The sequence below is a fragment of the Balaenoptera borealis genome (assembly GCF_965194805.1).
Source record: "Balaenoptera borealis genome assembly, chromosome: 19".
Taxonomy (NCBI): Eukaryota; Metazoa; Chordata; class Mammalia; order Artiodactyla; family Balaenopteridae; genus Balaenoptera; species Balaenoptera borealis.
In genome coordinates, this window is record NC_138878.1 from 8,056,672 (window position 1) to 8,082,511 (window position 25,840).

A 25,840-nucleotide genomic window follows, 5' to 3' on the forward strand; every position below is an offset into this window, starting at 1 on the left:
CCACCACCTGTTTAGCAGGCCCAGTCTGATTGCTGTGTGTCTTGATCACTCTCCTTTCTAGTTGTTGGCTGGGACTCGTGTTTCTGGCTTTAGCTATTTGTGTGAAGCAGGAAGGATGAAGCTGAAATTCCCTCCCCTGTCCTTGATTCTGGGCTGTGAGGGCTTTCCCTGGCTTCGGAAGGACAATGGGTTGGAGGAGATGTCAAGGAGGCCTGCCAGTCCGGTTTTTAAGAATTCCCAGAACGGGGCTCGGGGAGACCCTCTCCTCTGTGGCCACAGCCAAGCAGCATTTCTACACGTTCCTCCAGCTTGCAAAGGGAGAAGTCAAGTGTCACCGGGCAAGGTCGCTGCAGTTTATGCATTAATGGTGTTTTCTGGCCTCGGTCTTGTGATCTCTTTTTGTGCTCTCTGACCCATAACAGGCCTCAGACATGTGACAGGATAAAAATAAGCGACAGTCCAGAGTCAGGAAAATCGAGAGCCAGAAGCTCCTGCCTCCAAAATGGGAGGCTTTGGACATATTTGATGTCTCCCAGTCTCAGTGCATCTCTTCCATGGGGCAAAATCTACTGACTTTCCCAAATCGTGAAGGGAAGGTCTCAGTGGGCTTGTGTTTCTAAAATAGCTAGCATGTGCCTTGCACACGTGAATTCGTATATATAGACTCTCCAGAACTTTCTCTCTAAAGAAGCTCTGGGATCAAGATGTTTTACTGTAGGCCAGTTTTCAAAATGGAAGAGATCACACAATGAAAAACCTTTCACGTTTTAAAGGTTTTGTTCACAGACATTTTTAGTTTTCTAAACTGTGAAGGAATTAGAGGCCACAGCAGCCGATAGAGGTGGGGAGAGACCCAATTCTGGTCTCTGCTCGGATGCAAACAAGCTCTTTGATGCTGGGCAGGCTGACTGACTTCTCCAGGACTCAGTTTCCGTCTGAGTTTGTGGTTGGACTTCTTCTCCTTCCCCGAGGGGCGCTGCAGAGTGATCTGTGGGATGACAGTGCCTGGGATTCTAGTCGGCCTTTGGAAGGCTTACTGATCACTCCCTGCCTTCCTCTGTGTTTATAGGCCACCCATCCTCCACTCCTGGGTAACAGGGCGCTTGAACAGGGCGGGAAAGCGGGGGAGAGAGACTAAAATACCAGGGACTGGATGCCTCCTGGCTATTCCAGCTGCACATGCGCCAGCTAAGTCCCTGGGGGATGATTACAGTTGCCTGAGAAGATTCCTTAACTCTTTCTGGAGAAAGAGCTTAACGAACAGTCTAGTGGCTCAGAAGATGCTGGGAGGTATTAACAGCAGGGATTTTCTGTAAAATGGGGCAGCCGCTCTGGAAACAGCTTGGCAGTTCCTCCAAAAGTTAAACATAGATTACCATAGGACCCAGCAAGCCCACCCCTAAGTTTATTCCCAAGGGAGATAAAAACCTATGTCCACACAGAAACCTGTGTTCACACCAGCATGCGTCATAATAGCCAAAAGGCGGAAACAACCCTATTGTCCATCAAAGGATGAACGCGTAAACAAAATGTGGTATATCCATACAGTGGAATATTATTCAGCCATGTAAAAAAGAATAAGGGACTAAGTGAAGTAAGTCAGAAAGCAAAAGACAAATACTGTATGATATCACTTATATGTGGAATCTAAAATATGACACAAATGAATTTATCTGCGAAACAGAAACAGACTCATGGACATAGAGACCAGACTGGTGGTTGCCAAGGGGGAGGGGGTTGGGGGAGGGCTGGAGCGGGAGGTTTAGGGGAGCAGTTGTGAGCTTTTATATACAGAATGGATGAACAACATGGTCCTACTGTACCGCACAGAGAACTATATTCAACATCCTATGATAAACCATAACGGAAAAGAATATAAAGGAAAGAATGTATATATATGTAGAACCGAATCACTTTGCTGTACAGCAGAAATTAACACATTGTAAATCAACGCTACTTCAATAAAAAATATTGATTATAGAAATAAATAAATCTGACACAGGCTACAAGTGAGATGAACTCAAGAACATTATGCAAAGTGAAAGAAGCCAGACACAAAAGGTCACATATTATATGACTGTTTTTATATGAAATATCCAGAAGAGGCAAATCCATAGAGATCAGAAGCAGATTTGTGGGCAGGGAGGAACAAGGAGTGATTACTTAGTGGGTACAGGGTGTTTTTCTGGGATGATGAGAGACGTTTGAAACTACAAGAGGTGGTGGTTGTACAACATCACAAATTTACTAAACGCCGCTGAACTGTATGTTTCGTTTTATTTTTTCCTGAGATACAAACTGTAGACTTTAAATGGTTAATTTTACGTTATGAGAATTTCACCTCAACTTTTAAAATGTTTGTAGAAAAAAGAAAAAAAGAGCAGAAGTCATTGTGCCCTGAGTCTGAATCTCAGCTCTGCCTCCTTTGATTTGTGGAACGTTGGCTAAGTGAGCCAGGCATTCTGGGCCACGGTTTTACTGTCTTTAAGTTGGAGAGAATGAGAAGACCCAGGACCCGTGAAGAATTCCATGAGATGCTAGACAGCAGCAAAGCACCTAGTTCAGGCCCAGGGCATGGTGGGCACACGTAGGAGCTGGCTCCCTCCCTTCTGCTCTATTCCCTTATGTCTGACCTGCCCTAAAAGGCACAGGCCAACCCAGATCTTCATGTCATTAGGTGCATGTTTTGGGATGGACCTAGAGATTATTAAACTAAGTGAAGTAAGTCAGACAGAGAAAGACAAATATCATATGATATCACTTCCATGTGGAATCTTAAAAAATGATATAAATGGACTGATTTGCAAAACAGAAACAGACTCACAGACATAGAGAACAAACTTATGGGGGGGGGTACCAAAGGGGAAAGGCTAGGGGGAACTAAATTAGGAGGTTGGGATTAACAGATACACATCACTATATATAAGATAATCAACAAGGACCTACTGTATAGCACAGGGAACTCTACTCAATACTCTGTAATAACCTATACGGGAGAAGAATCTGGAAAACAATAGATATATGTATATGTAATAACTAAATCACTTTGCTGTGCAAATGATACTCTGTATCATACTCAATACTCTGTAATACTCAATACTAAATACTCTGTAATAACCTATATGGGGAAAGAATCTGGAAAACAATAGATATATGTATATGTAATAACTTAATCACTTTGCTGTGCACCTGAAACTAACATAACATTGTAACTCAACTATACTCCAGTATAAAATAAACATTTTTTTAAAAAGTATGAAAAAAGCACTAGGAACCATATGACAACCACTCTTATTCCCACTACTCACCAGTGGAACTGTTAGCATTTTGTCATATTTGCTTCATTGCTTTCCCCCCTTTTTTTAAAAAAAATAATGGAATAAAACATTTCAGATGAAGCTCAAATTGATACTGTCCTCCATACTCAGCTCAGTATCTCTTTTGAGCAAATAAGCAAGTCCATTAATGGGTTAATATGTGGAGAGATAATTGATTCATTCAACTGGGCTTTATTCAGGGCCTACTATGAGCAAGACATGACCTACAGGATGCAGACACAGCCTTACAGGGCTTTGTTTTAATTAATAATTTGAGCGTGCATGGGAGGTGGCAGTTCAGAGATACTAAAAGACAGCGGTCATCATATGCCCTGGTTAGCTCACTGTATTAAATAAAATCAGTGGTTTGCCTTCTGTATTTAGATTGCCGTTAACCAGCACAACTCAAAAAAACAGTCCATGTCACATCTTTAAGACACTCGCTACCCAGCAATTGTGCTGTTAGGAAATTTCAAAATAGCGGCTCTTGCCCAAATGGTGTAATTTTGCGCTCTCATAGATCTGCTATGGGAATCAAATTAGCTAACCTGAAAAAACATTTGGAAAATAGAATGCTACACAATCATCCCCAGCAGCTCTAAAACAAAGGAGGGTTATGAAGTGAGATGGGGTAAAGAGGAGACAAAAAGGGGACCGATCTGCAAACTAATAAGAATTTAAAATACAACCTCTGAGGGGAATAATGCAATTTCATCCTCCTGTGTCTCAGGAACTGAAGCCTGGAAAAAGCCTGGTTGAAACGCCCAGCTTGCTGAGTTGGGAAGGGGGGTGAAAAGTAGGGAGAAGACTCGGCGCTGGGCTTTCAGAAGTGACTCAAGTAAATATCTTTGTAATTTCATGTTTCCCTCAAAACCAGATGATTTGTTTGCACCATCAAAAAAAAAAAAAAAAAGTCAAGAACGCACTATGGCAATACCCCACCTTGTCTGAACATTATGTGGGAGAGAAAGCTAGTTTATGCTGCTGGGGATACAGTTTTTTCAAAGGAGATCACTGTACCTGAAATGTAGGTAGTTATAAAAATGGCATTAATTTGCTTAGACCGAGCGATTTTCACAGGAGAGCAACTAGCAGAAAACATTATGAAAATGTCCAAGAGGACTGGTAATTGAGTTGATTAGTATGACCTTGGTTATGAAGGTAATAGAAGAGGGACCGGTGCTCAGACTGAGTTATAACTCTGTTCCCGGTTCAGCGACAGAGTGAGGGATGTAATTTGTTCAGGCTGACTCGGAGTAGCCAAGCCTGCCTGTGACAAAGTAATACAGTGACTAGCCGAGCTTGGCCTGCGCTTTTACCCTGACAGAGTAAACAGGACAGGGTCAAAGAAGAAATGATAGACTGGGCTCGGGTGCTGGTTCTCTGTATAGACACGCCAAGGGCAGCATCTTCTAGACACTGAGCCCCAGGAAGCCCTGAACTACCAAAGAGGGAAAAGAACACGACTGCTCCCCAGGTGAAACAAAACAAAGCAAAACACCAACATAAACAAAGAAGAAACATCCCGAGAAGGTCTATACTGAATTCACTCCGGCTCTGTTTTCCGTATTTTTTAAAGGCATTTATGAAGCAATATGCCACTGCCTGTGGGGGGAAATTTAGCTGCATTAATCATGAGAAAGCATCCTGGGTCTGGCTCCAAAGCCCGTGTTCTTTCTACTACACCTTCTTGAAAAAGGCAAACTTCTCCCAGTAACACACACACACACACACACACACACACACACACACACACACACAGGAAGTTAACTCCGCAATCCTACATTCACTGTTGTTGACTGGATAGGGTCAGTGGATACCAAAGCGCTTACACTAAGTATAGAGAGTCACTAGCATTGTAACTGTTGCACAGAAGTTTACGTCCCAGCAGTTCTATCCACTTTCATAGCTGTCGTCACCTTCTTTATCAAGTTCACTGGAGGAAGAGATCTTAGAGAGAGCCTGGGATGGCCGGTACTCCAGAAACAGCTATGGCACCCCCAGAGCCCCTCAAATATAGGTTAAAAGTCTATACGCATGGGTCTTGGGCATCTCACGTACTATTCCTAATGAACGCGTATCAGGTTTGAGCTAGAGAGTTTTACTGGGAGAATCACAATAGGGTATCATCGTGCACATTTTCTTCCCTCTCTGGGGTGTGTGTGTTTGTGTGCATGTGTGTGTGTACGCGTGTGTATTTGTATGTTTTATGAGTCTCCGATTTCAGGGCTGTGGCTAAATAAATGACAAAGGACCCAGAATCCCCTGTCTCCTTGCCTCTGTCACCATGCTTGCTGACCCTCTAGTGAAAAGGATTTGACCACCACATGCGAGTGGAATAAATTATCGCTGACACTCCAATATTTAATTATGCAGCTGTCAGAGCGGCCCTTTTGAAATTCATTTTAATAAAGTGGGAACTTTCCCTTTCAAGGTTAGAGTGAGGGGAGCCACCTTTGGTGTCAGCTGGAGGTCTCCACCATGAGCTCTGCATTCTTGCTCCGGACGCCTGTCACTTGTCCTGATAGAAGGGCCTGATAACAGCTCTGATGCCTGGTGGCCCCCCCCCGAGCCCCACCCCGTCCCTGCCTGAATGAACATCCTTCATTTAAACCCACAATAATGAGGACCTCAAAGTCAGAGAGGCAGGCGCAAGGGCAGCCTGGAGGGGGTGAAAATGGCTTCCTGTTATAAAATTCACTCAATGTGGAAGTGGCAATCGAAAAGCAATCACGGCCATCTCCCCGTTTTAACTGGTTAACCAGAAATATTTAACATGGTGGAAAGGGGAAAAAAAAACCCCAAACAACCCCGGGGTAACGTGAGGGCACTCAGACACTGGCACTCCTCCGTTGCTTTGGCCCCAAACTCGTGAAAGAGAAATAAAAGTACTGACTTCTATATTGCTATAAAATAGAAGACAGTATTGTAGTTTTTGTAGTTTGGCTTCTGGGCCATAAAGTTGCACTGAGGAAATGCTTTTATTTGCCAAACGGAATGTGTGAATGGGATGAAGCCTGCCTATTGTGTATGTGCCTAAAGTCTGTGTTTAGCTTAGGCGTCTCACTGTTTGCATGTAAACCATGCCTACAAGGACCTAGAGAGGAAAACGTGGGTCGGGCTAGAGAAAGCAAAACAGAGTCGCTCTAGACAGCCGGACTGGTACCTTTCTTCTCTCTTCTCTTTCCCTTTCTTTTATTTTTCACACTACATTCTCTCCCTTACCTTCCTTTTCCTTTTCCTCTGTTCCCCCCCTCCCCCCCTTCTTTCTCTCTCTTTAATAACATGATTAATATTTATTGATTACTGACTGTATGCTGGGCACTGTCCGAAGTTCTTTGTATGCTTATCTCTTGCAGGGCTCCAAGCAACCCTATAAATTAGGTGCCTTAACGATTGTTCCCATTTTACAAAGGAGGAAACTGAAGCTCAGAGACACATGAATGGCCTTTCTCGAGATCACCCAGACAGCGTCCAGCACAGCTGAATCCAGACAGATGCCAAAGCATCTAAGATATTTCACAGTCTGCTGTGTTGATTTATTTTCTCTTTCTCTGGTCTCTTCCTTGCTAACTCTTTCTCTTACTGTCTGCCCTCCTCCTTCCTTCTCTCTCCCCCGATCTCTCCTTCCCGGGTTTGTATACACGTGTCTCTCATGGAATATATAACAGCTCCAAGTGAATGCACACAGAGACCCGGCTCGTACACACATACTGTAACGCTTGTCAACAAATACTGCTTTTGGAAAGAGGCCTCGTCCTGCGCGCGTGTTTGGATAAATGCCTGAAAGAGGACGTGCGTGTGACTGTTGAAAGGTGCTGTCTTTAAACCATAAGTAATAACCAGATCTGCCCATAAGCACTTTTTCTGGGAGAAAACATTCTTTTCCCGGAGGCTGGGAAGGTGGATCCTGAGATGAATGACAGAGAAACAGGAGGCAGAAAGCAATACCTGTGCCTTCACTCCACAGCTCTCTGAGGAGACCTGCTTTGCAGAAGGTCAAGGAAGGACCCCCAGACCCTGCCAGGGCTTAGAGCCAGCTCCCCCAGCATGGCCTCAAGTGCAGCTGATAGGCAGGGTGCCCTTTTCGTGAACTCTTGAGTTTCTTAATGGGGACTCATGATAGCTCAGGATACAAGGCCTTGGCATGGCCTGGAGAAATTACAAGGGCGAACTTCACGCCTCCCTAGGTCTGCTCTTGTGTCCTGTGTTCCAGGATCTCAACCCCAAGGGTATCCCTGTTTCACAAAGGCCAGTGATAACTGAGGCCATCCATGCCTCCCCGTGTTTGCCATCAATGCTGCCCATTAGGGGAACACCAGTGCTACTGAGATAGCTTGAGAGTTAGTGTCTTATATGTGGGCTCCAGAGGAAGGCCCTGAACTTGAGAGAGACAAGCAAGGGTGAAGGGCGGTAGTACAATCCGTGCACCTGTGCACGTTACTCTGCTCTGCACGGCATTGGCCCCAAAACTTACAAGACAGGAAACTGCACTTCCAGGAAGAAAGTTCCTCCTGGGAGCCCCTGCACCTGTCACATAGGAAGCCCTCCATGAGGGTTTATCGAATGTAACTCATACCAGCATTTCATCAACCCAACGACAGAAGAAACAAAAACGCCTTTCAGTCCATGAAAACAATTGTGTAAGATCAGACACCTTGGTTAACAGGTAGGAACACTCAACAAGAGCTCGGGATAGTTTGTGGGGTGAACCAGTGACCAACTCAGAAATCACTGATGACTTAAAGCTGCCCCCCTCCCCCCAAAAAAAGGACAAGTATAGGAGACAGGTGTCCTGCCTCTGGCCCTGGCTCCTGCCAACTTATGAAGACATTTTGTACAGGTCGAGTCACATCTCCAGGCTTTGGCTGGCCTTTTTGGGGCCTGGGACGGAAAATGAAGGCCCAGGGCACCCTACCTAAAGGGACAGTTGAAAGATAAGCCAGGGAGGTGGTAGAAGAAGCATTTGTGAAAAGTGAAGAATCTAGATGTAACTTGCTCAGAAACTTTTTCATTTCTGTTTCTCTCTCTTTCACTCTCTGTTGAGCCAGTATTCCTTGGCTGTTTACTGTATGTGGCAAGCTTATGCTCTGGGCTTCCCATGTCATCCTTATAACAACCTTGAGTGGGAGGGAGGCGCTGTAATGACCTTCATCTTAGAGATAAAGAAACTGAGGCTTAGCAAGCTAACTGATTCGTTCAAGGTCATTTAGCTTATACAGGATGGAGGGAGGATTTGAAATGAGCGATGCTTCAACCCACCAGCAAGGCTCTTAAACTCCATGCCATATTTCTACCTCCTTTCCTTGCATCCTGGAAGTGAGTCCAGAATTGCCTCTACCTATACTTGGCAAATCTGTTTAATGAGGTCGATGTTAAATAATACACAGATGTCTTTTGGAAGAGGGGGGAAGTGGTGCCCTTTACCTGCAATGTTGACACAATCATAGTAATAAAAATAGTAATGGCAGTGTAATACCAGCAGCAGACACCTTTATCAAACTAGATTAGGTAACAGGCTATATTTGAACATGTATGTGTATTGTATATATTTTATGTATGTATATATATGTATATGTATATCTACACACACACATACATATACGCACATACACATTTTTTTCTCTAATCTGCACTATTATTATTCCCATTTCATTACTACGGAAATCAAGGCTCAGAGAAGCTAAATATCTTGCTCAGGATCATATGGGAAGTAACTGAAGAGCCAAGTTTGATATATCCATCTACCTGACCCAAAGTTATTGCTCTTGAAAGAAAAAAATAATTAAAATAAAACCAAAAAAAAAAAATACTTCCACAGTGGCTCTATGTCAGTTTAGAATTTATATAACTGTTTCAAGTACACAGTTTCCTTTAATCCTGATGACAATCCTGTGAGTAGCTATTACTGATATCAGTGTGGAGTATTCATCCGACCCCGATTTTACAGATGATGGGATCATGGGGCTGGAGGTGATTTGACTTGCCCAGGGAGCTGCAGCCAACAGCAGGGGGAACTGGGACCAAAAACCAGTCCTCAGACTTGTACTCATTGTGTCCCATCGTGTCCCCCTTGCTCGACGGGGAAGGGCTTGCCCCTGCCTGGTGGCTCTGCGAACCAGAGACATCCATGAATCAAGACACTCCTCCTGGGACTTTCCTGGTGGTCCAGTGGTTAACAATCCGCCTTCCGATGCAGAAGACGTGGGTTCAATCTAAGCCCGTGCACTCTAGAGCCCGCGTGCCTCAACTACTGAGCACGCGCACTCTGAAGCCCACGCGCTGCAACTAGAGAGCCTGAGCGCCGCAACTACTGAGCCCGCACACTCTAGAGCCCGCCCGCGTGCCGCAAGAAAGATCCCGAGTGCCGCAACTAAGACCCGACACAGCCAAATAAATAAATAAATATTGGGGGCGGGGGAAAGACACTCCTCCCGCTGAGGTTCTCAGAACTGACAGCTTCCATCTTCAACAAACAGCCTCGTGCTCATTTGGATGTTCCTGGCCTCGGGTGTAGGGCCCCCACTCCAACAACTCCTTTGCCAAGTGAATTTAGACAATGTTCTCAATGCCAGTTCTCTCGCCGCAAATGGGAAGAGACTTACAAAGCAGCTGGCAGCAGCCGCTTGTCACAGCTTTTGCAGTCAGAAATAATGACGGGTCAAAGCCAGCCCCAAATCCCAAAGCTCGCCAGGTACGCGTCCTGATGCTAGGAGTCCGAACGCCCCTCCTGAGCGGACCCTCTTCAAAGAGCAAGTGTAGCATCCACCCCCAAGATGACAAGCAAAGCCTGGAGGGCTGGGAGGGAGAAATAAATCCTGACTCAACGAGGAGAAGGATTAAAAAGTCACCTAGCATGAGGAGAATTCGCACTCCACAAATTTTTCTCGACTGAGTAAATTTAAAGAAATAAAACTAGATTGAGCATGTGTTTAATACTGGCTGCTATCTTTTGCTCTGCTCTGCTCAGTGGCTTGTTAAATATGAAAAGATTTGCCCTGCAAGGAGACACAGGGAGAGGCAATCTCTGAGGAACTCATCAACCACCCGGCCCCTCCTCTTTGTAACCTGGGTGAGATGGAGAGTCCTTTTTTTTTTTTTTTCCTTCCATCACCCGAGCGCCCCGGTCTTGTGTACAAGTCTCAAATACGATCATGGTATCACCACTGCCTCTTAATAAAAGGTGTGATATAAAAAGCTCATTCGAGATGCCAGGAGTTTCCCTTTCTGACCCTGGCTGCCTGAGAGGCAAATTGCATTAGAAAATGACATGCCATTCATCTCGCGAGTACTTGCAGGAACATTTAGCTAATTAAATGATTAATAAATTTAACACTGCTTTATAATTTCATTTAGCTGTGTTGGAAATCACACGGTAAGCTGCCTATGCACCGAATGAGATTAGGTGGGAGTGAGGGTTTCGGAGGCTGCCCTGGTAATTGAGATTAGTCTATTACTATGGTGACCTTTTTAACTTTTATATTCTCTTGTTAAAGCGAAATAAAATTTTATTCACTTTTAAGGAATATTTACTTAGAGAAATTTACATGAAATTAAAGAAACACGGAGCCCAGAAGCCTACTGGGGCCAGAATCCACGCACTGTTTCCTTTGTAATTTTCAGAGCCCCTTTAGGAAACTGTCCTTAAGCTGGAGGCAGAGTGGAGAATGGTGTGTCTTTAGGTAGATCATTCATTCACTCAATGAATGCTGAGTCCCTGGTTATACCCTGGTCACACTTCTAGGCCCTGGTACTATAGCAGTAAACATGCCCCAGGTCCCTGCTTTCCTAGAACTTAAACTATACTAGAGAAATACAGACAAGAAGCAAATAAATAAACAACAAAATAACAGAGAGTAATAGTAATAAGCACAGTGTAGAGAATTAGACAAGATGGCCTCTGTAGGCTGGGGAGCTAAAGAAAATCTCTCTTCAGAGGTGACAATTAAGCTGAGATCTGAGTGAGAAAAAGCAATCAGCCATAAAAAGCTCAGAAGCAATAGCGCACCAGAACAGAGGAGACGGAGGGTGAAGGTCCCGAGGAGGGAATGCATGAATTTGGTGTATTCAAGGCACAGAGAGGACAGTGAGACTGGGAGCTGAGAAGCTGGAGGAAAGGTCCCGAGGAGGGAATGCATGAATTTGGTGTATTCAAGGCACAGAGAGGACAGTGAGACTGGGAGCTGAGAAGCTGGAGGAAGTTGGTGATGCAGCAGATGTAGGAAGGGTCAGACGAGGAAGGCCTTGCTGACCACAATAAGGAGTTTGGACATTTTTAAGTCGGTGTAGTGGGAAGCCATTAGAGGGTTATAAGCAGGGCACTGGCACCATCTATCAAGTGATTCCATCTAAACTAAGGGCTTCTGCAGCCACAGTTAAGAGTGCGACTGAGGCCACCTCCTAACTTGTTGAAGAACAAAAAGACTGATTTGGTTTCTCTCACCTTCGGCCTCCTTTTTTTTTTTTTTTTTCTTTTTGGCCGCACTGCGCAGATTGCAGGATCTTAGTTCCCTGACCAGGGATCTAACCTGTGCCTCTGGCAGTGAAAGCACGGAGTCCTAACCATTGGACCACCAGGGAATTCTCCAGCCTCCTTTCTAAGTTGTGCTTTTTTCCAACTGAAAACTGTATTTGCTGGTCTGGCTTCTCTGTTCTTTTCTCAATATGGTCAGCTCTCCATATCTGTGGGTTCCACATCCGCAGATTCAACCAACAGTGGATCAAAAATATTTGAAAAAAAAAAAAGTCCCAGAGGGCTTCCCTGGTGGCGCAGTGGTTGAGAATCTGCCTGCCAATGCAGGGGACACGGGTTCGAGCCCTAGTCCGGGAAGATCCCACACACCGCAGAGCAACTAAACCCGTGAGTCATAACTGCTGAGCCTGCGCGTCTGGAGCCTGTGCTCCGCAACGGGAGAGGCCCGCGCACCGCGATGAAGAGTGGCCCCCGCTCGCCGCAACTGGAGAAAGCCCTCGCACAGAAATGAAGACCCAACACAGCCAAAAATAAATTAAAAAAAAAAAAAAAAGTCCCAGAAAGTTCCAAATAGCAAAACTTGAATTTGTTGCATGCTGGCAACTATTTACTTAGCATTTACATTGTATTTACAGCTACTTACATAGCATTTACACTGTATTAGGTATTATACCTAATCTAGAAATGATTTAAAGTATATGGGAGGATGTACATTGGTTACATGCAAATTCTATGCCATTTTATATAAGGGACTCGAGCGTCTGAGGATTTGGTATCCACAGGGGGTCCCAGAACCAATCTCCATGGATACTGACCGGATGTGGTACCTTGTTGTCCCAGGTGCTTTGAAAATGTTTCTGATTATCCCCTTCTTTACAGTTCTTCTCATCCAATTTTCGCTCTCCTCATCCGTAAAGTCCCAAAGTGTATATATATATTTTTTTCCTTCTTTTTTTTTTTTTTTAAGATCTTTATTGGGGTATAATTACTTTGCAATGGTGTGTTAGTTTCTACTTTATAACAAAGTGAATCAGCTATACGTATACATATATATCCCCATATCTCCTCCCTCTTGCGTCTCCCTCCCACCCTCCCTATCCCACCCCTCTAGGTGGTCACAAAGCACAGAGCTGATCTCCCTGTGCTATGCGGCTGCTTCCCACTAGCTATCTATTTTACACTTGGTAGTGTATATTTGTCCACGCCACTCTCTCACTTCGTCCCAGCTCAAAGTATATATTTTTAAACTTCAGAAGTCTCTGCTTGGTTCTCTCCTGTATTAACCACGTCTTTAGTTTTTCTGTATTCTGATGCTTTGACATCTGGGCCTTGCTGACCTTGGAGGGACTGCCCCTCCCAGAATTAGTTAGTTCCTAGAGATGACAAACAGTTCACCTGAGCCTTTCAAATGTAAATCAACCAATCCTGAACCTAGACTCCAATCCCTTTCTTTATTGGGCTCTCAATTCCTGGCCACCATCCCTCTGCCTTAATCACCCCAGGGCCAGGTACCAGACAACTAGGGGAAGGCCCTTCTGTCCAGAGCCTGCCGAATTTATTCAGACAAGCCAATCCTATGTCTGCTCACTCTGCCTCACCTGTTGCTTCCTAAAGAAACCACAATAAAGGCTCTTGTCCAGTTTCACTCTCTCCCTCTGCTTCCTGACTGACCCTGGTGCTTCCCCAAATGCCCTCCCCTCCATGGCACTGGGTGTCCTGTTCTCGAGATCTGTTGAGAATCGCAAACTGTCTTTGCGATGGCAGTTGTCTTCTGATATGCTGGTCTTACTGTACCTAAATAATAATAAAACCTACCTTTCAAAAAATCTCCAGATACCCAGTCTTGTTGCTCACCAAATAATAATACTTACTGAGGTCTTGCTACGTGCCAGACGCTGTAGAGACAGGACTGATCTTAAGTGACTCTAATTTAACCCTCCCTCCTACAACCCTGAAAAGAGGATAGTTTGGGGCCATTTTATACATGAAGAAACTGAAACAGAGTTTATGAGACTTGACCAAGGCCACGTGGCTCTAAGTGTTAGAGCTGGGAGTTAAACCCAGAATAGAGATGGTGTAGTTCATAAATTAAGAGGAAGAAAGATCAGTTTCCTTCCCAATGAAATGAACTAAAAACTGCATCTTAACAGACGCTTGAATAATTTTGTTCTGTCTTGTTGGATTGTCCTGCCAAACTTGTTTGGAATTTGCTTCTGCAATTTGTTGCTCAATCCCTTTCTCTGGTATCTGCCTAGTTTCTCATCCAGGCATATTTATCTCGAATTCCACTTTTGCCCTAATTCCTTCTCTTAAGTTAATATAAGTACTTAGAAAATGTCTAAAGAAATGTCTGGGGCCATTTTACCAGGTGTCTTGTGCCATTCTTCCAGAATGAGGGCCGATTCCTTAGAATACTGCTAACAATCATCAAACAACTTCACACTTCTGATGCTAAGTCACATTTTGCAAATCTATGTATTCAACATTAAAAGTTTTTGCTGTTAGTTGTTGTTGATTTTTTTCCCCCCTACCAGCCCACAGAGAAGATGAAATAAAAGATCTTCCCTTCAGCAAGTGTTTAAAGTAGAGTAGCTTCAATTTCAGGTAATTAGGCATACATCCCTTGGATATTCTTAAGACTTTGAACATATACACACCCTTAAAATTTGAAACCCTGTGATACCTGCTGTAAACTCTCAGATTTGTAAGCAATTACCTTTGTAAGCAGAGTTTCTGGAAAGTAACATCTGTGTGTGATTCACACTTTTTTATTTTAACTTGTTAATTGTCTGGTTGTTAACTCTACTAATCTTACGATGCTTAAGAATTCGTCATTCTTCTTCCAATGTCTTCTACTTAGTGTGCAAAATTTGGACACACCTGTGTAATTAAAATATTTTCTGCTTAAAAAAAAAATCCCAGTTGTCTGGCTTACAGACAATCACATTAGCACCTGTTAGGAGTAACAGATGAAGTAATGAGTAGCAAGAACATGCATATCCTAGTTTTGAAGAAGTGGTGACCTGCCTGATTTTCTAGAAATTGCAAGCTCAATATTTTACTCTTATATTTTTAATAGTGATATGACTATGTGAGTTACAAGTGCTTAGATGCTTTAAGTATTTCCTTCATCTTCATTAGATGTTCAGAAATCACCAGAGAGACTTGTGCCTAGATCTTTTTAAGCTGGAATTCTTCCTCCCTTCTTCCCTTTCTCCCTCTTTCTTTTTCAAATGTATTAGTCCGCTATGAAACCTGACACCACACTAGGCACTGATAAGACAAGAAAAAGAATTCTGCCTTCCTAGGAGTTTACAATATAATCCTCTCTATTCAAAATGTGGCTCATGAACCATCCTCATTTGCATCCCCTGTGAGCTTGTTAGGGATGCAGAATCCGCATTCCATCCCAGACATCCTGAATCCAAATCTGTACTTTCAGGAGGATCCCTAAGTGATGCGTAAGCACGTTAGAATTGGATAAGATCCTCTAGTGCAGGGGTCTGTTATCTCTGACAAGCAGGCCAAATCTAGGCAGCCATCTGGTTTCGCTGTTATTGTTGTTTACTTTTTACTGTCTATGATCTAGGAATGGTTATATTTTAAATGGCTATATGACTACTTACCTCTGCTTTAGTAGCCTCCATTTTGTCTCTTGGACTGCAAACTCTAAACTCTTTACTTTCTGGCTTTTTAAGTGAAAGTCTGCTAACCCCTGTTCTCCAATTTAGATGATTCTAGAACCCAAGGTATGAATGAAGGCATGGATGAATGTTATCTTTTGAAAAAAACATGGCACCGTGACACTGAAAATAACTGTCAAACTGCCAAGTGTCAGACATCAGAGGAGCGACTATATATTTTTGTGTGTGTCTATTTTTTGTTGTTTGTTTGTTTTTACAAAAACTGTGACATGTATTCAACAGGAAAATTGGCACTGAAAGCCTGTATCTTGGAACAAACTTATAAAAGCTACAAGTGTAATATGAATTTCACAGCCCACACTCAGAGATCCATCAGGTCCTGAAAAAGCAGTTCTCAGAACCGGAAGAACCCCAAAACATGAAAATTACTGCAACTGGTTCCATCAAAGTTCATATAAAAGTAATGAACAGCAAACTAAAGACGGCTGTTTTACCACACATATCCACCTGCAAAAGGGCTGTGTTTTTAGATGTTGCAAACTTTTTAGTTCTTCCAAATTAAGAAGACACAAAATCGCCATTTACTTTCTCCATCGTTTCAAAAAACAAGAGCGGTTACGTCCTTTCGATTGAATTAACCTTTTTTGGCAGACAGTTTTATTTTTTAATATGTCCATATCCATATCTATCCTTTAGGGGTGGATTAACTAAGCAAATGTTAGTTCGGGGACAGTGTTGAGGATGGATAAGGAGAAAAAAGAAGACGAGACAAGAACTGAAATCAGAGAGGAGAGACAGGAAGAATCAAGAGCAGACAATCTTCAGAAAAAGAAACTCAGATAGGGAACAGGGGACAACATTTCCACAGGGTCAGTGCCCTGATCACTGCCCAGTTGACAATAAATAAATACTTGCTGCATTGGATTAAATTAAAAGGAGTAAAGTGGGTGTTAATTTGCAATGGCAAGACCCAAGGTGCCAACTTTTCATACCACGTAGGGCTTTGACATTAAATGAATGGGAGCCTGTTCTTTGAAGATCATCTGTGATGCTTCAACTCAGCTGGTTAGAACAGGGGCCCAAGGGAACCAAAGTTCTCTGGATCGGGGCAGAAAGCTTTGCTCTCTTTCCTCCCAAGCGCTACATGTTTGTGGAGTACAGTCATGGCTAGCATTGGATGACAGGACAACAGTGTGGACAGTCCAGCCTAGTCCATCAACAGGCCTGGAAAGAATTATTCGAAGCTTAGGGGCTGTCACTTGGCCAAGAGCATCTCCCTTGAGTATAGATTACAACCTGATCTTTATTTGAACGCATTGCCCTGAAAGAGAAGGCACTTAAAACAAAACAAAACAAAACAAAAACAGATGATATGAAAGTCTGCTTTAGCTGACTATGGTATTGGGGGGAATTAAGCAGTGTGCATGACGAGATTAAGGCCTTGTATGATTCCCAACTTATGATTAATGCAGTCACAGCAAAACGGAGAGGGTCTTTACTGCCTTTCAGCGAGGTAACTGACGGCGCGCGGGGATTATTAGTATTGCTACTTAGGCTAATACACAATCTGAATTTCCAGAAATGTCATTACTGTGGGCTGCTCCCTAGGGATCTATGTATAATGGCAGAAGTTACCACCCAAGGACATCTCCCCAGCCCCTAAAGAAATACCCACAGACAGAGAAGGGTTCGGCGTGGCTTCCCTCTCACTGAAAGGGCTGCTCAGAATGACTGATTAGACTCTTGGCCTCCCAGAAAAATTGTACAGGGGCCTTTCCAAGCTGGAGACGGGAAGCCAGATGGGGCAGGGTTCAAATCCCAGCACCGGTACTTCTTAGCCAGCCACTCTAATTTACTCTGTCTCAGTTTCCTCCTCCTCAAATGGGATTTTTAGGAGGTTAAATGAAAAATACAGCAACTTCCTGGCACATAGTGTGTGCTCAGTGGATTTTGGGTTTTTTCATCTTGTGCTCATAGAAACCGGGCCTTTGTTCCTGGGGTGCATGCTGCCCACCAGGCCTTTCCTGGCTTCATCTAGGAGCCTGTATTCTCCTTTTTCCCAGTGTCACCTCCTCCAGGAAGCCTCCCCTGATGCTCTTGGGCCAGGAGCAGTCCCCTCTTTCCACTGTCTCCTGGGCCTACTCCTATCCCTGCTTTTAACTCAAAGAATGGAACCCAGCTCCTCACGGTTCTATCTCCATGGCAGTGAGCTCAGAGGAGCTGTGTCCATCTTCACCCCAGTGCCAGCCCATCCCCGACACATGGAAGGTGCTGGAAGTCAGCTGAACTGGAGAACAGCAGCCTGTGCTCTGCATGCAATGAGCTGCAGTTCAAGTTTTCTGCTCTCGTGGGGCACGGCTGGGAGGGTGTTTTTAAAGCTCAACTTTTTGCCGCATGGCTTTGCCCCAGACGACTCTTCTGCTCTTGATTCAGGAAGAAGCCTGTTCAGCCCCGACTTCTGCTTTGGTCCAGTCGGCCTGTGCCCTGCTCTGCCCCATCCATCATCTCATCTGTCAGCATGGGTCAGCTAATCCTGCCCCTCAGGGCCTCTGGGCTCGCACAGGGGAGCGATTCAAGCAGAAGTTCCAAGGCAGTGCTGAGAGAAATGAAGGTCCTAACCAGCTTTCCTTTTATAAGAAAAGGCGGAAGACAAACTTCTCAATGGTCCTGGAGGAAATAACCCAAGGTGTATGGCAAGATCAAGGCCTTCTATGATACCCAACTCATGATTAATTTGGTGTCAACAAAACCTAACTTTTCCCCCTTATCATAGGGACCCTTTGTTGCCTTTTTAAGACTCAACCTAGATACCGTCTGCTAGTCACATATGATATTTCACGGCTAAACCACCAGAAACGATAAATAAAGGCGATTCCCAAATCACAGAGAAGAGAATTATAATCACGTTAGAGTCAAAACTTGAAAATCAAGGCAGGAGGCCAGGCTTTTTCTTGCAGTTACAAGAACTCTGGGATCACACAGACCCATCAGATGGCTCTAATGGGTCAGGGACCTGTCAGGGACCCTGCAGGGTGTTCTGAGACCAGCATGACCCCAACACCAAACATCATGGCAATTGATTTCCTTCCTTGAACTGCAGGCCTGGCCTCCATGTTCTGCCTTGTCTCAGCGAGAAAGGCAGGCAGTCCACAGCCGACAGTGAGCCCAGGCTTGCCTACTTCTAAATCTCATGATAATTACATCACTATTTGTAACGAGCCCGAAACCAGCCCTCCGATGTGCAAAGGCCACACACAAAACCATGTCTCCAGCCTGTATGCTTATCACGCAGAAGGAGGGGTACTGGTCGCTGTGTCTTCTCCCTTCCCAACCTCCCGCCAATGCTGGGGAGTATCTGGCCCACTGTAACCACAGAGAAGGTGCACGTGCTCCTAGTGTCTAGAAGAAATGAGAACCTACAGACTGGGGTGGCTTTACCCCACACCTGCTTGATCCGTGTTTTTAATGACCTCCTGGTACTCACCGCAAAGGAGGACACTTCACTAGGGAGAAACCCCCAAAGGCAGTGACAAGTCAACAACTGCAGGGAAGAATGTTCCAGATTTCGAATGCTTAGTGGGATTGGGTATTTAGGACATAGTGCCACTTTTACAGTTAACTCTATAATATAGAAAAAGCAGGGGATACATTTTCTGGGGAAATTAGTCTTTCCTCTTTAACATGAAAGGGATAGATTTATACATTTAATAAATGTGCCAATCACAGGCTTTTATAAAATGACTAACTTTAAAAAGGGGAAATCATTCTTTGTGGAATGTTGTATGAAGCCTCAAATCAGGGGAAATGGAAAAGGGCTGAAAAGCTAGGGTGAAAAAGTCTTCTATATCAGTGATGGCACAATGAGGTCCTGCAGGCTGAATCTGGCCTGTGGATGTATTTTGTTTGGCTCCTTCCAAGTTGGCTCATGCAATGAATTCATTGCCAACACTTAAAAATTGGATGATTCTACATTTCCAGGTTCTCTGGAAAAACTGGAAGTTCTGGCAAAATTGGACTAATTTTTACTTGGCAGCATTCAGCTGGAGTTTAATAATGGCTGCCCCTATACATAGTGCATGGACACAACCCTTGACACTTTCTACTGTCTTCCATACACCGGGGGCAGTGCCATTTATTATGTTATACACAGACAACTTCATTCATTTATTCCACCCGCCTGGTACCTGTAGGCATCTGCATTTGCCCTATTCTACGCTATATAATTATTACTTATTAATAGGTTGTTTTATTAATTAATTTATTTGGTTGTACCAGGTCTTAGTTGCAGCAGGTGGGCTCCTTAGTTGTGGCTCACCGGCTCCTTAGTTGCGGCACATGGGCTCCACAGTTGCGGCTCACTGGCTCTTTAGTTGTGGCATGCGAACTCTTAGTTGCGACATGCATGTAGGATCTAGTTCCCTGACCAGGGATCGAACCTGGGCCCCCTGCATTGGGAAAGCGGAGTCTTAACCACTTTTTATCTCTACGTTCCTGATGCACGAATCAGAGATAAACCAACACTCCACATTTAGTGAGAATTTCCTCATCTAGAAAAGTGAAGGCACTGAAGGACAAAGTTCAAAGCTACTCTTTGGCAGTTCCATAACTCTATGGTTTGGGAAAGGATCTCTTCCACCAGTAACAAGAGGAGTTTTCACTGTTAATCTCTTCAACTATAGGTAGCCTGATCAGAACTAGTCTTAGCGCAACAGGATTATCTTCAGTGAATCATATCTCTGAGTGTTCTCAGTTGCCTTAAAATGAGAGGCCTAATCAGAGAGGAAAGTCCTTGATCAGGAAAGTATGTCCTTTCTGGGTTCCTATAACAAATGTAAATGGGTCCTTTTTTTTGCCCATAGATGTGATGTTACTGGTAAATGGCAGGTGAAGATCCCTTTACCAGTGGTGTGGATGGGTTGATAAATGGATAGATGGACGGATGGATGGATCTGAACCTCTTATATGAATCCTATACTCAACACTCATTTTGCAAGATGGCAGATTGAGTGTAGAAGGGGCATTGTGCCAGTGGAACTGAGTGGTGTATACTAAGCAACGTGAGGCCAGGACTGGTCATCTAGCCTTCCGCCCTAACCCACTGGCTGTGGGCCTAAATGCAGTCTGTGGCTGAATGCCAGCTGAGGGAGAAGTACACACCAAAATATAGGCAGGCAGATTATTTATAAGACTTAAACCTAAATGCTCACTGATTTTTATGCAATTCAGACTGAGCTCCATAGTAGCTGATGGGGACCCAGTAGAGACCAGCCCATAAGCAGGGAGCTATGCTACTCTCACACCCTCCTAACCACAAAAATGGAACCCAGCCAACAGATATTTACTAAGTATCCTCTTCGTGTGAAGCACTGTACTGAGATGGATGTTTGCTGAATAAAAATGTGTGGACTGTTAACAAAACATTAGGAAACTGAATCCAACAATGCACAAAATGTCTTATATGCTAAGAGTGGGATTTATCCCAGGTACGCAAAGCTGGTGCAACATTCAAAAACCAATCAATGTAAGCCACCATATCAACAACCTAAGAAGAAAACTCACATCAACTGAGACATAAAAAGCATGTGACAAAATTCAACACCCATTCATGGTTAAAAAACAAAAACAAAAACTCGTAGCAAATTAGGAATAGAGGAGAATCACCTCAACTTAATGAAGCAAATCTTAAAAAAACCTATAGGTGGCATCACATCTAATGGTGAAATAGTAAATGATTTTTTCCCCGTAAGATCAGGACCAGGCAAGGATACCTTTCCTCATCACTCTTATTCAGTATAGTACAGGGAATTCTAGCCACTGCAATAAGGCAAGAAAAAGAAGTAAAAGGCACACGTATTGGAAAGGAAGAAATAAAACTCTCCATTTGCATTTGAAAAGATTGGCTACTTAGAAAATCCCAAGGAATCTCAAAACAAAACAACACTTCTAGAACTAATAAATGAGTTTAGCAACGTCGCAAGAGCTAGATCAACACATAAAACTCAATCGCGTTTCTATATACTAACAATGAACACGTGGAAATTGAAATTAAAAACAGAATGTCATTGACAACCACCCCAAAGAAAACGAAATACGTAGGTATATACACTCATTAGGCATACACTAAATAAATGGAGTGACATGCCAAGTCCATAGCATAATAAAGATGTCAATTCTCCCCCAACTGATCTATAGGTTTAATGAGATTCCTATCAAAATTGCAGCAAGGTTTTTGGTAGACATAGGCAAGTATATTCTAAAATTTATATGAAAAAGCACAGACGTTAGAATAGCTCAAAGAATCTTTATAAGAAAGAATACAGTGGGAAGAATCCCTCTACTTAATATCAAGACTAACTTAGCTACAATAATGAAGACAGTGTATAATTGGCAGAATGATAGACATATAGGTCAAGGAAACAGAAGAGAGAATCCAAAAATAGACCCACAAAAATATGCTCAACTGATTTCTGATAAAATTGCAAAAGCAATTCAATGGAGGAAGAATAGAATAGCTTTTCAACAAATGGTGTTGAAGCAATCGGATATCCATAGGCAAAAAAATGAACCTCAACCCACTTCACACCTTATACCAAAATTAACAAAAGATTTATCATGGACATACATGTAAAGTGTAGAACAATAAAACTTTAGGGGGGGAAATAGGAGGAATTCTTTAGGATCTAGGGCTAGACAGATTTGACAGAAATTTTATTTATGGATAAATAAAAACTTTATCCATAAAAGGAAAAAATTACTAAATCAAACCTTATCAAAATGAAAAACTTTTCCTTTGAGAAAGCCCATGTGAAAAGGATGAAGAGACAAGCTACAGAATGGAAGAACATATTCGCAAAACCCATATCCAACAAAGAACTAGTACCTAAAATATACAAAGAACTCTAAACAACTCAACAGTAATAAAATAAACAATTCAATTAGAAAATGGGAAAAGTCATGAACAGACATTTCACTGAAGAGGAGATACAGATGGCAAATAAACATATGAAAACATGTTCAACATCATCAACCATCCAGAAAATGCAAATTAGAAACCACAATGAGATATTGCTATGCACTTACTAGAATGGCTAAAATAAAAAACAGCAACAATACCAACTGCTGGTGAGGATACAGAGAAGCTGAATTACTCATACTTTGCTGGTCAGAATGTAAAATGATATGGAATCAACTTGACGGTTTCTTGTAAAACTAAACATGTAGTTACTATACAACCCACTGATGACACTCGTCGGCATTTATCCCAGAGAAATGAAAACTTGTGTTCACACAAAAACCTATACGTGAATGTTTATAACAGCTTTACTTTTAATGCCGAGACTAGAATCAACCCAGACTTCCTTCAGTGGGGGAATTATCAAACAAACTATGGTTCATATATAATATACCATGGAATACTACTCAGCAATAAAAACGAACAAACTACTGATATGTGTAATAATTTGGATGAACCTCTGGGAAATTTTACCGAGTGAAAAAAGTCAGTCCTCAAAAGGTCACATACTGTATGTTTTCATTTACGTAATATTTTTGAAATGACAACATTCTAGAAATGGAGAATGAATTGGTGGTTGCCAGAGGTTAGGGATGAGTCAGGGGCAGAAAGCAAATGGGTGTGGCTTGGAAAGGCAATACCTGGGATCCTTGTGGTCAGGCAGTGTTCAGTATATTGCTGTAGTGGATACAGCAATCTACACATCTGATGAAATTGTATGAAACCAAACAGACACACACAGGCACAACTGAGTACAAGTAAAATGGGAAATCCGAATAAGATCGGTGGGTTCTATCAATGTCAACATCCTGCTTGTGATATTCTAGAACAGTTTTGCAAAATGTCGTCATTAGGGGAAACTGGGTACAGGATACAAGGGATATCTCTGTATTATTTCTTACAACTGCATGAGAATCTACCTCAATTACAATTTCAATTAAAAAGTAAGTCAGTGAACTAGGCTTGAAGGGCGACACCCAGAATTGTAAATGAGGATGCCTGATGCTGGGTTTACAATCTCTTTAATCATCACAGTGTTTGCTGCTTCTGCCAGGGGTTCTGATCTTAGCACTAAAAGCTTTGTTCAATTATCTTCACTCCCTAAAACGTAAGCTCTAGGAGGGCAGGGCCCACGACTATCTTTCTGATCATCTGATCCTCAAGACTTCCCATTATATGAACCAAGTTGCCTAACATGCAGTTGCTGAACAAAGGAGCCTTCATTCAAGTGCATTGGCTACTCTATCTCACTGAAGTCTTGATGCCAACTCTGAAATGGCTATTATCCCCATTTTATCCCATGGGGAGTAGGGGATGAAGTTTCCAACAGGTTAAACGGCTTGCTTAAACTATGAGCTAACTATGAGTTTTCAAGACTTGTTATTACTTCAAATCTAAAGACCTGTCTACAGTGCCACACAGATCAGCCGTGTACTTGGGCTCAGATACAGTACCACATGGTAATAAAAGCCAGCTCTTATATAGAAATATAGGTTAGTATATTCCTATAACAGAATGACTAGTACCTATAACAGAAGCCCCTGAGAAGGGAAAACATGGCAGGTTAAAGATGGGGCCTCATGGAAGATGTCTCTGGTAAAAGACCATCTTCAGGATCAGGCTGATATCCCAAGCAAAAATGACTCACTGATAAGAAATATAAATGTCAGTGGCTCCCCTTTTGTTTCTTCTGTATTATGCTTTAGATAACATGATCCAAGAACTTATTCAACTGAATTCTAAGCCTACTATCTTTCTACTTCCTTGGAAATGCAAGTGACCAGGAATATATGAGATAAAACACAGCATGTTACTTCAGTTCACAAATTGCAAGTTCTATCAATGTTTATTTGGTAAAAGAATTATGAGTTGGAAAATACACTTAGTTCAAAGTTTAGCTTTTGCTGACTGGCTCGTGTTAGCAGATATTTTATGGTAAAATTATACGGTATCATTATAGAAATGGGTGATTTTTTTTACATGCCCTTCAATAAATTATATAATCTTCATACAGATATTCAATTACTCTTGTTAAATGTATTCTTAAATACTTTATAGTTTGGTTAATATTTTGAATGGAGCCTTTTTTCTATTTCCATCTTTAATTACTGCTAGTATGGGGAAAGTCAGTTGATTTGGGTATATTTACCTTACGTCTAGTCAATTCTTCAAATTTTCTTATTGCTACTTATTTTTACTACAGTACTTTAGTTTCTCTGGGATTATAATTACATAATTTTAAAATGAAGAACATTTTGTTCTTTTCCCCATTACGTAAGTCTTTTTCTGGTCTTATTATATTTGCTCTAACTTCCAAAACAATGTGAATATTGATGGGTATAGTGAACATCCTTGCCTAGTTTTTGATTTAAATGGAAAGCATGATTAAGTGCTTTCACTGTTTAAAATACTTGTAGTAGATTTTTAATAAGATCCTTGACTGTATTATAAGAGTTTCCTTCTCTGTCTAGTTTACTTAGGTGTATTTGTTGTTGTTTTGTTTGGTTAGTTGGTTGGTTGGTTGCTTTTACAGTGACTGCTGAATTTAAACAAATGCCTTTTTGGCATCATTGATAGAACCATAAAATTGTTCTTTAATTTGTTGCTATAATAAATTACATTGATAGAGAATAAAACCAATACGTAAATAAAGAAATGACATGAAAATTTAATTAGTTCTAGTAAATAATGCATTAATACCCTGTCAACAAGCTCCAACTCAGAGCAAGTGGCAACTTTTAACAAAATCTAAAAAAGCTCTCATTTATAGGCAAATGCATCTAAAGAATGTTCTAAAAGATGTTCTTTAGCATAGAAATCAATTATATTTTTAGAAGAATCTTGGGGAGATATTATGAATGAACTTAATATCATAAAGTCAAAAGTGTTTATTTCCCTACAAAACATCCTATTTCCATTCAAGACTTTTTTTTTTTAAATGCACATGAAAATTCAGTAACCCTGTGCTCCAATCATGTTACAAACAAGAAGGTGAAATAGTTACAGTCGGAAAGGAGCTAGCATCTGTGTCCCAGCTAAGCGGCAAGCATGAGGTCAGGTTCTCAAGTATATCATCTCCTTTGATCCTAAGAGTTCTCTGTACACGGAGATGAGCAGCAGCTAAGACCTGAGAAACGATGGGTTGTGCGTATCTCCTGGGCCCCCAGAGAGCCTTTGCAGGCAGGTGCTATTAACTTCCCCCAGGTAGCAGGTGAGGAAACTGAACTCTTAGACAGGCTAAACTGATCTTCCAAAACCACCCAGCTGCTAAACGGCAGAGCTGAGAGGCAAATCCCGAGGCAAAAAGACATCCTTGTTTGATGAATACTGGCAGTATCTGGTGGCTAAAAGCATAGGCTTCATGTCAGCAGATGGACACTTGAAAATTGTCTCA

General features: G+C 42.5%; 1 protein-coding gene across 1 annotated transcript in view; it reads right to left on the reverse strand.

Annotated features, from left to right (window-relative positions):
• WWOX (WW domain containing oxidoreductase) overlaps window positions 1-25,840 on the reverse strand; it is a 965,623-nt gene that overhangs the window by 43,144 nt on the left and 896,639 nt on the right. The gene's annotated exons all lie outside the window — the stretch shown is intronic.